The 13622-nt window shown below is 32.5% G+C and overlaps 1 long non-coding RNA gene across 2 annotated transcripts; it reads right to left on the reverse strand.

The window, feature by feature from the left end:
* Positions 1–2356: 2356 nt before the first annotated feature.
* On the reverse strand, positions 2357–6887 carry LOC133200065 (uncharacterized). Of its 2 annotated transcripts, none has more exons than XR_009722886.1 (3): positions 6849–6887; positions 3941–4012; positions 2357–2744 (listed from the first exon to the last, which is right to left on the reverse strand). It is a non-coding gene; the product is annotated as an uncharacterized LOC133200065 (long non-coding RNA). The 2 variants fall into 2 exon arrangements; XR_009722885.1 differs by lacking the exon at positions 6849–6887 and adding an exon at positions 6394–6447.
* Positions 6888–13622: the final 6735 nt, after the last annotated feature.

Below are 13622 nucleotides of genomic sequence, written 5' to 3' on the forward strand. Positions count from 1 at the left end.
CATGAATTTCACAAATTTGGTAGAGTCAGCCTATCATAACTATGTATTTAACTTGTTTAATTAATACCCAGGAGTTGAGAAGATTTTCAAAGAAATTTTGCTTTCTCACCATATAATCAATAGAGCCCCCCCCCTTTTCACCAGAACCCTTGATCCTGGGGCCATGAAATTCACAATTTTGGAAGAGGCATCCTTGCATATCATAACTATGTATTTAATTTGTTTAAATAATACCCAGGGGCAGAGAAGAGGATTTTCAAAGAAATAATGCACTTTCACAATATGATCCATATAGCCCTGCCCTAGCACCAGAACCCCTTACCCTGGGGCAATGAATTTCACAATTTTGGTACAGTCACTCTTGCTAATTATAACTATGTATTCAATTTGTTTAAATAATAACCAGGAGTAGAGAAGAAGATTTTCAAAGAAATTTTGCTTTCTCACCATATAATCAATAGAGCCCCCCCCCCCCCTTTTCACCAGAACCCTTGATCCTGGGGCCATGAAATTCACAATTTTGGTAGAGTCACTCTTGCTAATCATAACTATGTATTCAATATGTTTCAATAATACCCAGGAGTAGAGAAGAAGATTTTCAAAGAAATAATGCACTTTCACAATATGATCTATATAGCCCCGCCCTAGCACCAGAACCCCTGACCCTGGGGCCATGAATTTCACAATTTTGGTAGAGTCACCCTTGCTTATCATAACTATGTATTCAATTTGTTTCAATAATACCCAGGAGTAGAGAAGAAGATTTTCAAAGAAATAATGCACTTTCACTCTATGATCTATATAGCCCCGCCCTAACACCAGAACCCCTGACCCTGGGGCCATGAATTTCACAATTTTGGTAGAGGGCTCAATGCTTATTACAATCATGCCAACAGTTTGACCCCTTGTTGTCCAGGAGTAAAGAAGAAGATTTTTAAAAATTGCATTAATTTTGGTGGTTTTAGCCCCACCCCTCAGGCCCCAGGGGGGCAGGGACCATGAAATTCACAAATTTTGTTCCCCTTCACACATAGATGCCATATGCCAAAATTGGCTGAAATTGGTTCAGCGGTTTTAGAGAAGCTGAAAATGTTCAAATGTTAACACACAACGCACGACGACGGACGAAAACGGATAGCAATAGGTCACCTTAGTGACTCAGGTGACCTAAAAAGGAGGAGTGACATATTTTACTACTTTTTGTGTCTATGTAATACTTTTTTAGATATTCATAGTTACAAATAAGTGGTTAGTCTGTCACATCTTTATAACGTCTGGTTCCATCAGAAGAACAGCTCCCGACGAACCAAGGTACACATGCATTGTTGTTTATCATGTTTGAGATGTATATAGAATCCGATTCTGTTTCGCGCCGATTCTGTTTCGCACTGAGATGGTTCGCGCCAGGATGATTCGCGCCGATTTGGGCGCGAAACATCTCACGTTTTATTTTAAATATTTCATCACATTATATTATTTATCAAATATGATATAAATATTTTGTGTGCTCAAATTCATGACTTAATAACATGCACTGCTATAGTTAACGGATCGTACGGTGCCCGTTTGCTCTGACAGCGTGTCTGTTCAACAATTCACTGTCTCTGTTTCAATGAGGATTTAATTGTAATAAGTTGGAGATCAAAGGTGAGAATTTAATTGATGTGTGGGTTGTCCAAGCCAGCAATAATTACTTAATTAGATGGCGGTATTATAATTATCTACTAATACGTAACACTGGATGAAAAAAACAGTTTCCGCATGGCTGAAACACTGCTGAAACTCTGCGGAAACTTAAGCTTACTAATAGTTTCCGCAAAGTTTCAGTACTGAAACTTCAAGTTTCATCAAGTTTCCGCAGTGCGGAAACTTAAGGTGTCCACGAATCCAAATGGTTTCCGCAACTGAAACTTGATGAAACTTGAAGAATATGTAAGGTTTCAGCATGCGTAAACAGTTGATATACATGCAGCATACTATGGTTTCCGCATTGCGGAATCTTGATGAAACTTGAAGTATATGAATGGTTTCAGTGTGCCTAAACATTTGATATACAATTAGTATACTATGGTTTCCGCATTGTGGAAACTTGAAGAAAGTTCAATATATATAGTCTCAACTTCCACATTAGATAAATTAAGAGTTGATATTTTATACTATTTGTCAAGATTCTACTTGGCATTTTTTCATGATGGTAGTTGAAAACTAAAACAAAATTTATTATTTGCTTCTTCAAGCCCTGCCATGAGTGTAGATCATTAATTTCTATTTACAGCAGATTGACCATACCTCCTTCACTAAACATAAACTGTCAATTTCAGAAAACAATTCGAACAAATCATATGTTTTTTTTTAATTTAATTTCAATAAGATGCATGTCTAATATCATCAAGAATATGTAAAAGTAATTGGGATAATAAATGCTTAATTTCACATCAATGGTAGCGAACAAGCATCAAGGTGGATTCCTTTGTCAAATAATCAGTTTGTAGTCCAACATAATCCAACAGAAAAGTCCTTGAGTGGTTGACTTCAGTTCTTGACGACTCGCTTGCACTTATGTTAGCGGTGGCTTTATGTTTTCTGAACTGTGCAACACAACTCTGTAGTCTGCATGTATGACCTGTTCCCGTTTCTGTTGACTCTAACATGTCAATGCTGAAGTGCACAAGAGACTTGGTTTCATCCTTGTAGAAATAATGTCATGTTCAAGTTGGATTGACCTGCTCATCAGCTATTTGAACCTATTGAAAATATATGAATATAGTTTAACAGAATCCCTAATTATTATTAATTTCACAATTTCAGCATTTTTTTACTAGAATGATTTTAAATAATCTAAAAATTTATGTGTACTTGCTAGTCTATTAAAGTTGCCTCTTTTAAATTCTAAGGACAATAAAATTAAACAAACTTGAATTTAATCTAAATGTACATGAGTAAATACACACATGTATATGCATATCGATATCACGTGTTATCCCTTTGTTCCAGAGTCTCAGAGTAAATAAAGGATTTCTTTTTTCATTTTACTCACACATCAAAATATAACCCCCTCTTTTAACCCATAGGCCATGACTCATGATATTTGAATAACATAAATAGGCTTGTTGTTAAATACTTGTTTTTTAAAAATAATTCATATAATTTTAATAGGTAGCTCACAAAGTGTGGTTGACATACTTGCTTTCTTTTTTTTATTAAAAGGGTCATTTATTTAATTGAATACATTAGTATGTGTGTGACATCAAACAGAATTATGTTTGGACAGCCTTTAAAATGACTTAATATTTCTGTTCATCTCTGAATTTTTCCTCTTTATTCCTATGTCAAATTCTGACCTTCTGTTGTGGCCTCAGCATGGGCCCAGGGAATATGATTTGAATGAAAATGAATCTGCACTCTATAACTACATGCAGATCTATGTTTTTGAAAATAAAAATTTATATGTTACCCTAAATTATTACCTCTTTTCCAAGATACATGTATTTCTCTTTCAAAGAGGGTGTGGCACTTCATTTAAACATACTTGAATCCCACTGACCAAAGAATGCTTAATTCCAAACATGGTTCAAAAAATTGCCCCCCCCCCCTCCACCCACTCTGGCATTAGGTAAGTTATTAAATGTACAAAGGAAAGTAATTAAAAAAATTACTTGGACCCCCTTAGAAAACATGGACAAATGCTATTAATTTGGTAGAAAAATCATACATATAAAGCTTACACAGTAAAGGAAAACAGCCTATCCCCCCCCCCACCCCTGCACACACTGACAACCATCAGTGTGACTGAAAGATAAAAAGATTAAAACTCTGAAATTTTCAAATTTTCGATATAGTTAGAATACAATAGACAATAAAAATATCAAAACAAATATTTTGTACTTTAGTCCTTATTCCCTAAATTACAGCGAAATAATAAGTGCTTACTAAGACTTACTTTTTATCAGAAGTATTCTTCATCCTCTTTACGTTTTCAGATGATTTGTTAGGTGGATACTACATGTAGAATCTGAAATGAAAATAGAGTTTACGATAGTACAATAATAATTATTTAAAAGAGCTCAGAAAAGACTTGAAAACCACTTGCATATCCATTTCCTCACACCCTGCATGCAGTTTCATTTACAATGAACTCTGATGGACAGTTGTGACACAGAAAAAAATCTGATGGAAACTCGGAACATTTTAAAATGGACACACTCTAAGTGACAGCCAAATAAAAACATCAATTTAAATGTTCTTGAAATTTTGTGACCGCTGATCTGGGGAGGGTAGGGGTCCACCCAGAATAGGTAGTGCACACTGCACACACGTGCAAACCTGGCCTCAACACTCGGTCACTCAGTAACCATTAGACAAGGTTACTGTCCTTGACATAGATCCGTCAAGGATTAAGACATAAGAGAATTCCTTTTCCAGTCTTTATTACTGAAATATGTACATTATATACATATGTCAAACTGGGTCTGCTAGCTGCCTGCTCTAGCCCTAACTCCTAACTCTCTTGCAGCTAAAACTACGACTCCAGCTGCCACACTACTACAACTGAGATTATCTCTTTGTTTTTTGGGTTTTTTTTTTATAAAATATAATCTCAGCCTTAAGGGGAATTGAACGATTATTTAATTTACTCAGGATTGTTTGACATCTTTACAATAGACTGATGTGGACAGGTAAAGTGTTAATTTCTGTGACACCTATACTGTCTTCAGGGTAACAAAAGATAATTGCACAGGGGATTAACTAAATTGACTTCAAAGACTTCAGAGACTAGATAACAATGTTCAAGACATATATACAAGCCATCTGCTTAACTTTTAAGTATATTTTGTATCAATTAAATACTAGAATGAATAAAATAGCAAACTGTAGTATAAAATAGAAATGTAAATCTTGTAATATTAAAATATATTAATTATAAATTATGTAAGACCCCTAATCATTTTAATCATTTTTTACAATTGGATTTAATTAATATTTATTTTTTTTTTTAAGTCAAGTAACCTGTAACATCTAAGAGATATGCAATCATACTCTGAGAGTGGGAAAAATTAAATAAATTATACTTTTCCATAAAAGCAAGACTACATACATGTATAAGTTTGTTGAAGATATGTACGCCTTTCCAGATTCAAGATTATAATCTACAGGATAAGGACATGGCCACTTATTTAATTTTCTTTTATTGCATTTTACATCAAGGACAGATCACTCTATCTGTATAATTAGTCAGAATTAGGAGTCTCTAGTGGCCATTGTTTAGAACTGACTTAGTAATACAAATAAGGCAAATGGTAAACAGTTAAAAACATATAGAGTACAAAAATCTAATTCTGTATCAGTCATTCTATCAAGTCAAAAAGAAAAAGATCATAGAAGTATTATGTCAAATTTTCATAATGGGTCATATGGCCAATGTGGCCCAGTGGTCAGAGCGACTGCTCCGAATCCACTGTGGTAGGTGGAGTCTGGTCCATCAGATGAGACTGTGTTGGTGGCATGAATGAAAAATTATCGAAATGGAGTCAAGGGACGTTATATAACAAACAAACAAATATTATGGATCACTACCTTTAGAGATTGAAAATGGCAATTACATCAGACCACATACTCTATTTATAGAATGCAGAATTCATATTACCCGATAATACTGTTCTGAGAGTGTTTTAGATGGTTGTGACTCTACAGTGATTTATGATATATTAAGCAACTGAACCACATTTAAACAGTTCTAGTGAAAATAAAAAACATGGTATTTATGATGAACAATTACAAAATCAAGTTTTATGTTACAAAATCAAGTCTAATTGTTTCATAGAAGATCAAAACATGCATATGTCTTATGTGTCAGTTTAAAATTACACTTGATCTAAATAAATATCATTTTAAGTTTGATTATTAAAATATTTTCTTATAATCATATACCTTGTAAGACAAGATGCTGATGTATATTGTGCACTTTCAACATGTGTTTAATATATGATCATAGCTTTCGAAACTTTAATAAAATACTTCAACTTGAACATTATGAGGCTTCTGAAAATTATCAAGTCACTTTCATATTATAATCAACTCAGTTTTGTGTTGATAATCTGATAATAGGAAACTTAAGCCCAAGTTCTTCAGGTTCTCAGAAATGTTACTTTCATAACTACAAATTGGCATTACACAGAGACACAATACTACATGATACAGTGAGGGTATTATCCCAACATGATCTAATATTTACCATTCTATGTTTAAAAAAAATGACCCCCCTTCCTCCGGAATGCAGCACAGTCTACTACCAATAATTACGACACAATTCAGCAAAAATAAACGTTGGGTTCAGAAACCTATTTCTATGAATTATAATGAATACAATTAGGAATAATAAACACTATAGCCCACCTTTTCTGAAAAAAATAAGCGTGGGGTCTGATCTTTCGCCTTTCCGAATGAAAAAGTTAACACCGGATCTAAGTACATAACGCTATTACAGTCTAAAAAACCAACCTGCATTTAAAACTCCGGAATACTACGACACGTTGTAAAGAAAATTTACATGACGTTGTAAAGATTTACATGATGTAAAAGAATACAATAGCATATTCTATTTATCATACGAAATACATGAAAGATCAATACAATGGTACAAACTGAATAAAGACTTTCTATCAACGATAAATTATATATTACTACCTAAGCTGAGAATGATTTACCAGTAACTTTTTTCACAATTATGAAAACTGTACTATGGCCATTTTGAATTTTTGAAACGCGCCATTTCAGCCCAACCTTATTTTTTTACAATTTCAGATAATAAACTCAAAAATGAAGGTCATTGTGCTATAGGAAATAGCTACCTGTATCCAATCTGTCATTTGGTATGCTTTTCGTCTATGTAGAATCAAAAGGTCTTCTCATCTAGATATTATTTTTCTTGAGCAAATTCTTGGTATTTCCTTCGCCATTTTGTCCTTCTTTCTTCTACTGAGAATCTATCCAATGAGCGAGAAGCATACTGGCGCGATACGCCACCTAGTGATTCACCAAAAATGGCCGTCCATTGTTTACATTGAAAATTCAACATAATTTTTGCAGTTTGTTTGTTTTTTTTTTTTAAAGAAAGCTTTCACGTTTTTACTGCAAAAGTTCTCTTGAATATCACAGAATTAGCACTTCTGCATGATAATATCAAATTGATCATGGGATCGCGGGGGATATACATGTAAACCCTGCTTATGTAAACTAGTTGTTGGAACGGAGTGCCCTAAATTTGATAGTAGAAAATCGTGTACTCTCATTACCAAATAAAAAAAGTCATGAAAAAAACACTGATAGACTGTATTTTCACATTCTCATTATATTTTCAACATTTGAAGTTTAAAATGGTGGCAAACAAGGAATACCACTGATTGCCGATTTCTTTTCATACAATTTTTAAAAATATTATCTTTAAATTTTGAAATAGTATATTGAACAAGCAAATATTTTCCGATTCCCGGTAGATTTATACTAGATTGATAGAAAAATATCTAAACGGTTTGGATGATTTTGTTTTCTTTTAATCAACATTAATCAATTAATTACGCTTAAAAAAATCTTACTCGACATTTTACGCTTGTATGAAACATTTTATATAAAAAAATTATATATATTTTTTGTAACAATTTGATGTGTGTGATTTTATGTAAAGTTTTATTTAGTGTGTGCTAGATTTTTTTTCAATTTGCCTATTCAGTAACCTTGGTGTCACTAGTTAAGGCTACTGGTGTGTGTATACCATATACAGCTGATGTATATACGCTTGGTCACAGTCCATTGTTCCTCTTAGGTAGAAAAACCTCTCAAATCACATAGAATATACAAAAAATACACTAACACAGAAGCAGGTGTCTTTGCGACACGTGTCCTCACCTGTGGCACGTGAAGACAGGTGCCCGTGAGTGAGGTTCAACGTAAATAATTGAAAATATGATCAACTTACACACTGCATGGTATTATAAGAAATTTACTTCTACATTTTAAATCACATATACTCAGCACAATAGGCTTCTCAATACGAATATAATTAAACACATTGCTAAAAGCTATACCGCGTTTACAGTAATATTGCATTAAGGACAGACGATACAAACTTTTGTCAAAAAATATGAAAATAACAACTTGAGTCATGTTTATATGAGTAAAATGAACAAATTTTACCGCGTAGTTTTTTATTTTTTCATTCAAAGTTTCACAATAACGGGATTTGAAGTGAAAAAAATTGTAAAGATTAATAAGGATGGTTGCAGAAAGGTAAAATTTTGAACATCATAGAAGGTTTACAATTTCTTAATATTTTAGAAATTTATTATTTGCATCATTTGCAACAAAAATAGGCCCAAAAATATTATACCAATCCAGGCATCCCTTTTTTGTTTGTATCATCTGTCCTTAAAATCATGTAGGCAAATTTGATAAAAATTAATATGCTGCAAATCCTAAAGATTATTTACATCAAATTTTCAGGACATGTTTTCTCGTAATATTTTTTATGCAGTAAATCCGTGGCCTTCCTTAATTAAATAAATATGAGTGATTCCATGGGGGGACGGATAAGATTAACGTCTTTTAAATTACGGTTAAATTGTATTCGATCATGAGGACAGAGACACAAATAATGTTAAACATAATGTAATAATAAAAATATCTAACTATTGCGCTATATAGTTCTGTCGAACACTAAATATATAGTAAAAAGAGTTTACACATCAAGTTAAATGGATTCCTGTAGTCAGTAGTGTTGTGCTTTTAACAGATTAAATTATTGAAGCATTATCACGTTTATTATTTCATTATCAATGAAAATTAGAAACAAGTAAACAACATCAGTATGGCACACTTGTCATTATAATCATACAATGACACGTATGTAAGAGCTTCCTAAGTTCCTAAGGTAGCGTGTATTTCTCGACAGGTGGTATCAGAATTATAATTATGAATTTATTTTAGCTAACATATGGGGCTTTCTTGTTTCCTGAATTACTATACATATGTTCTTTTTTTTTTTTAAACACGTTTATTATATAATACACAAGTGCACGTGTATCTAAACAACTAAATTAAACATAATAATCGACGGTGTAAGAGAGAACTTTTGAAATACATAATTAGTAATATTTCAACATGTATCATGGAACATATGCAGCAAGATGAAGTCAGATGACGGCAGGGGGAAACGTATATCACTTCATGTCTGATAACCCTACGTGCAGTCATCTTGTTATCTCGGATCATGTTTGCTCTGGTAATTATCTGTATTTCATGCAATATGAAGACAAACTATTTATTAAACACGTTTAATTTTGTAAATCTGTTATTGTAAATAGAGGAACCGGGAATTATTATACCCCCCCCCCCCCCAAATATATCACCCCTTGACACAAACGTAATTTTTGTGTACATGATGTATGCTATGAAAAGAATCAATTCCCGAGGGGGGGGGGGGGGGTCTCGAGCAGGGAACTGTAGAAAATCCTCGCGACGGGAATTGATTTCATTTAAAAACGTACCATTATTTTTTTTCATTTGCTAAATATCCATTTTTCAATTGAAACAAGAAAATCAAATCTAAACCATTAAACCAAGTAACAGTACTTATAATTGATATCAATACCGGTATGTATAAGTATACGCAGAGCAGACACAAGTCGTAAACTGAATATGAATTATTAGATTTAATTAAAAAAAAAAAAAAACTAAATTTTCTTACATGCATTAGTAAATAAAAAGGTAACGTTAGTTGATTTATCTACTCTTTAAAAAAACAAATTGATGAAAAGAATTTCAGTTTGGTTTCAGTATTACGGAAACCATAAGGAATCGAAATTAACAGTTTCCGGAACCTGAAACCTCCTGAAACTAATAAGTATTGTTACATTGTCGTTAAATTTAATTTCACGCTGGTTTCCATTTTGCGGAAACCATTAGGAAACAAATCTAATAGTTTTAGTAAACGGAAACCCTACAGAAACTTACTGAAACTATTATATAGTTTCCGCATTGCGGAAACCATACAGGAAACTTCAACGTCAAGTTTCAGCAAGGTTTCCATATAGTTTCAGTTTTGCGGAAACTGGACTTTTCATCCAGTGATAATTAGCACGGCGTTTATAATAATTCACAATTATGCTATGTATGTATACTTCAAACACAGACATAAATAATTTACTTCTCTACTTCAAATATAATCTTCTTAGATTAAAAAAAAATGTTCCAAAAATTTCTATATTTACATATATTTAAAATCTAAAATTTTGTAAAATGAACTAAAGTCAGTAGCACATTTATGTACTTGGAGTGAAACATCGCGGGGCGAACCATCTCAGCGCGAAACAGAATTGGCGCGAAACATCGCGGCGCGAACCATGCATAGGTGCGAAACATCCCGTTACCGGTATATATATATATGCATATTATAAATAGATAAAATCAATGTAAAGGAAGATGAATATGTCCAACGTGGCCATTTTGCATTGTATTTTCATTTAAATCACATCTATAAGCCGATCGCGAGCTTGAAAGGCTGAAATCCTACTCCTAAGTTGGGGACACAGAATGTCCATGACTTTTACCCTACATGACTCGTATCTACTTGATAATTAAACTCTTAAGACCAAACTTCATGGTTTGTGACCAAGTTATAGTGAGCGTAACACCATACAAAAACTATGTCAATTAATATATGAACACATTCTATAGAGAACTTTAAACTCATCCAACATCCTCAAACCCTTACTTTTATATTGCGACAATGTTAATGATGTTAATGATATAAAAGTGGTAATAAATATGTTTTGAGTGAAGCGGATTCTTGGATTAGGTTGATAGAATGTTCTAAGTTAAAAATGGTAATGTCGTATGGATCCAGTGAGGGCCTGCCCTGAGACACAGATTATTCTAATTGGTCCGAGATGATGAACATCATATATATGCCTGTATATTTAATTTACCTGTATATTTGAAGTAGCTGAGAAATAGTAGGCCTACATGCATTATGAACGTTTATCTAAAAAAATTCTACTTTGCTCTTTGTTCCAAAACAGTTACTTTCAAGAAGGGTTCGACTGACTGAGTGTTCCGGGAGTTCATAGGCAGTTCAATTATACTTCATCTAAAATGATATCCTAGATAATCCAATAATAAAATATTGAAAGTTTTCTCTTCATCTTGTCATCATGCTACATGTCATCGCATGAAGTCTCAACTCATGATTTTTTAAATGATATATTACACATTTTATGTTGGTACATTAGTTTTTGTAATTCTCTTCTTCCTGTTATTAACCGAGGCAACTCATACAATAATGACCAAGGCCTATTTGTTGTTTTCTCACATTTTCTACTGAATTCTTTGAATTCTCTGTCTTTTTGGAACACATCAATTGAAAAAATAACATCAGTGAACCATTTTTCGTGAGTTGCAATCCTTATCTATATACGAAAAGAAATCATCACTGTATTCAAAGGTCTTGTAAATTCCTAAATTTAATCCATATTAAAAGACATCGACTGTTGTACTATACCTCCTGAGAGTACTACATGGTATATACATTTTGTATTTTTCAAATGTGGACCTGCAGTGATGATCATTAAATCAAGAAGATTAACTTTTTAACTTGGAGTAATATTTAGAATTTAAAAAAAAGTAGATTGGAATTCAGATTATTTGTGCGAGTCTTGAATATGCAAAATTGTTGTTCTCCTAAACCCTATTGAACAATTTCATCAACAAGAGGTCCCTGGGCCTTGACAGTCAGCTGAGTGCCATGAGGTTGCAGGCTGTGATCACTTTAATGACACCTGGCAGAAGAACTCAGACTTCACATGACAAAAATTTACAAGTTTTGTAAGGACTATTTAATCATGTGAAAAAAATACGATTTGATATGAATTTTGCATGCTGTTGAGGTCTAATACATGATTTGGCTTTTGGGATCTGAATTGCACAATGCAGAATGGGTGTATATAATACTATATTAGCTCAATATGATATATCAAAAAATATTTGTATAAAGAAGAGAAAATCTAAATAATTAATGGGTAGGTTAGGTTACTTTTCTACAAGTATCTAAAACTTACATGTACTAAGTTTAAACATGCACAAAATAAACCAGATATAATTTGACATACATGTTTGTGCAAAATTTCAAATACAATTTTTACAAATTCTTCTGCGTGAAGTCCAAGTAGTTTATTGCATAATGTTTCTTAAGCATATGTACAGTACATGCATTTGTTATGGGTTATATGTACAAAGTAGTACATTTTGTGTGTGTTTTTACACACCTTTGTTTGTAAAAGCTTAATGCATGTCATTGACTCTTATATGGTAAATACAAAAAAGAAGACTTAAATTTCGGGAAATTATTCAAACAAATATCTTGAAACAAGTTATTATCATGCAAAATTTCATGCAGATTGCTCATTAGCTTGAAGCTATCCTCCAAAACTGGTCAATTTAACAGGGGGGCGATATTTTAGTGTAATCGAAAAAGGAAACCAATAGTCTCCTTGGTTTCACTGGTAGAGGAATAAAAAGCATTTTTAGATTTAAAAAATGTTTTAACTTAATATATATTAACTCAATAACTTAATAATATATTGATATTAACTAAAGACCCTCTTCACATGAATGAAAATATTTATTGGACGTTGAGAAAATTAAAGCATATAAAGGTGTAAATACTGACCCAGTCTATTTCATTTTGAACATGGATACCTTCCAATTAGTGACTTGCTTTCAAGAAAAAAATTCAAAGACAATGTAGTATTGATGAACACAAATCACTGTTGCTCATTTAAATAAGGGGAAATACATGCAAATAAATATTCAATTAATTAATTTTGGCCTAATAAATTGTATAAAATGCTTGAGTTTATTACATATAGAGCTTCAATTTATTTAACTTTAGATCTGAGGGCAGATAACTCTTACTGGATGAAAGTACATGTACCATGGAATTAGAACTCTTTAGTGTGAAGTGTATAGAGGGTCATGAAAAACATAAGTACATGTACATTTAGTGATAATAATTGTTGTATTTTCATATAAGTTTGGCACAGACAGACGCATGGATAAACGGGAAGTTGACATCAGATTTGTACAAAAATAAAACCCACCATATGGCATGTCTAAACAAAGAGTGTGTTAAAATTTCAAGCATTTGGGAAGAGTAGTTGCTAAGAAAACTGTAGAAATCTTTTTTTATGGACAGACAGACATGGGTAAACCAGTATACCTCCTCTACTTTGGACTAAGGATATAATAAAAATATATCTGAATTTCAGTTTAGAAGATTGATGCAAGTTGCTTTTGAAAAACAACTAAAATACTGTCATAAATCCTGCCTTGAATTATTATTCTTTGAGTTTTTAAATAACATTTAATATGAAACTTAATTGATAATTTTTCATTCTTTAGTCAGTAAAATGTTACATTACTGGCATAAATTCATTAAATCTAAATTGAAATTGAGGTCATTTTTTTTTGTTTTTGAGCAAATTAGGTAAATGATTAAGAACCACGAACAAGGTAATCATAACACTATCAGTCCTCAGAATGTCACAGAGAGTTGAATTTATCCAATTTGAAAT

The sequence above is a fragment of the Saccostrea echinata genome, unplaced genomic scaffold (genome assembly GCF_033153115.1).
Source record: "Saccostrea echinata isolate AGI-Se365-2 ecotype Australia unplaced genomic scaffold, CSIRO_AGI_Sech_v1 ptg000036l, whole genome shotgun sequence".
In the NCBI taxonomy this organism is placed as follows: domain Eukaryota; kingdom Metazoa; phylum Mollusca; class Bivalvia; order Ostreida; family Ostreidae; genus Saccostrea; species Saccostrea echinata.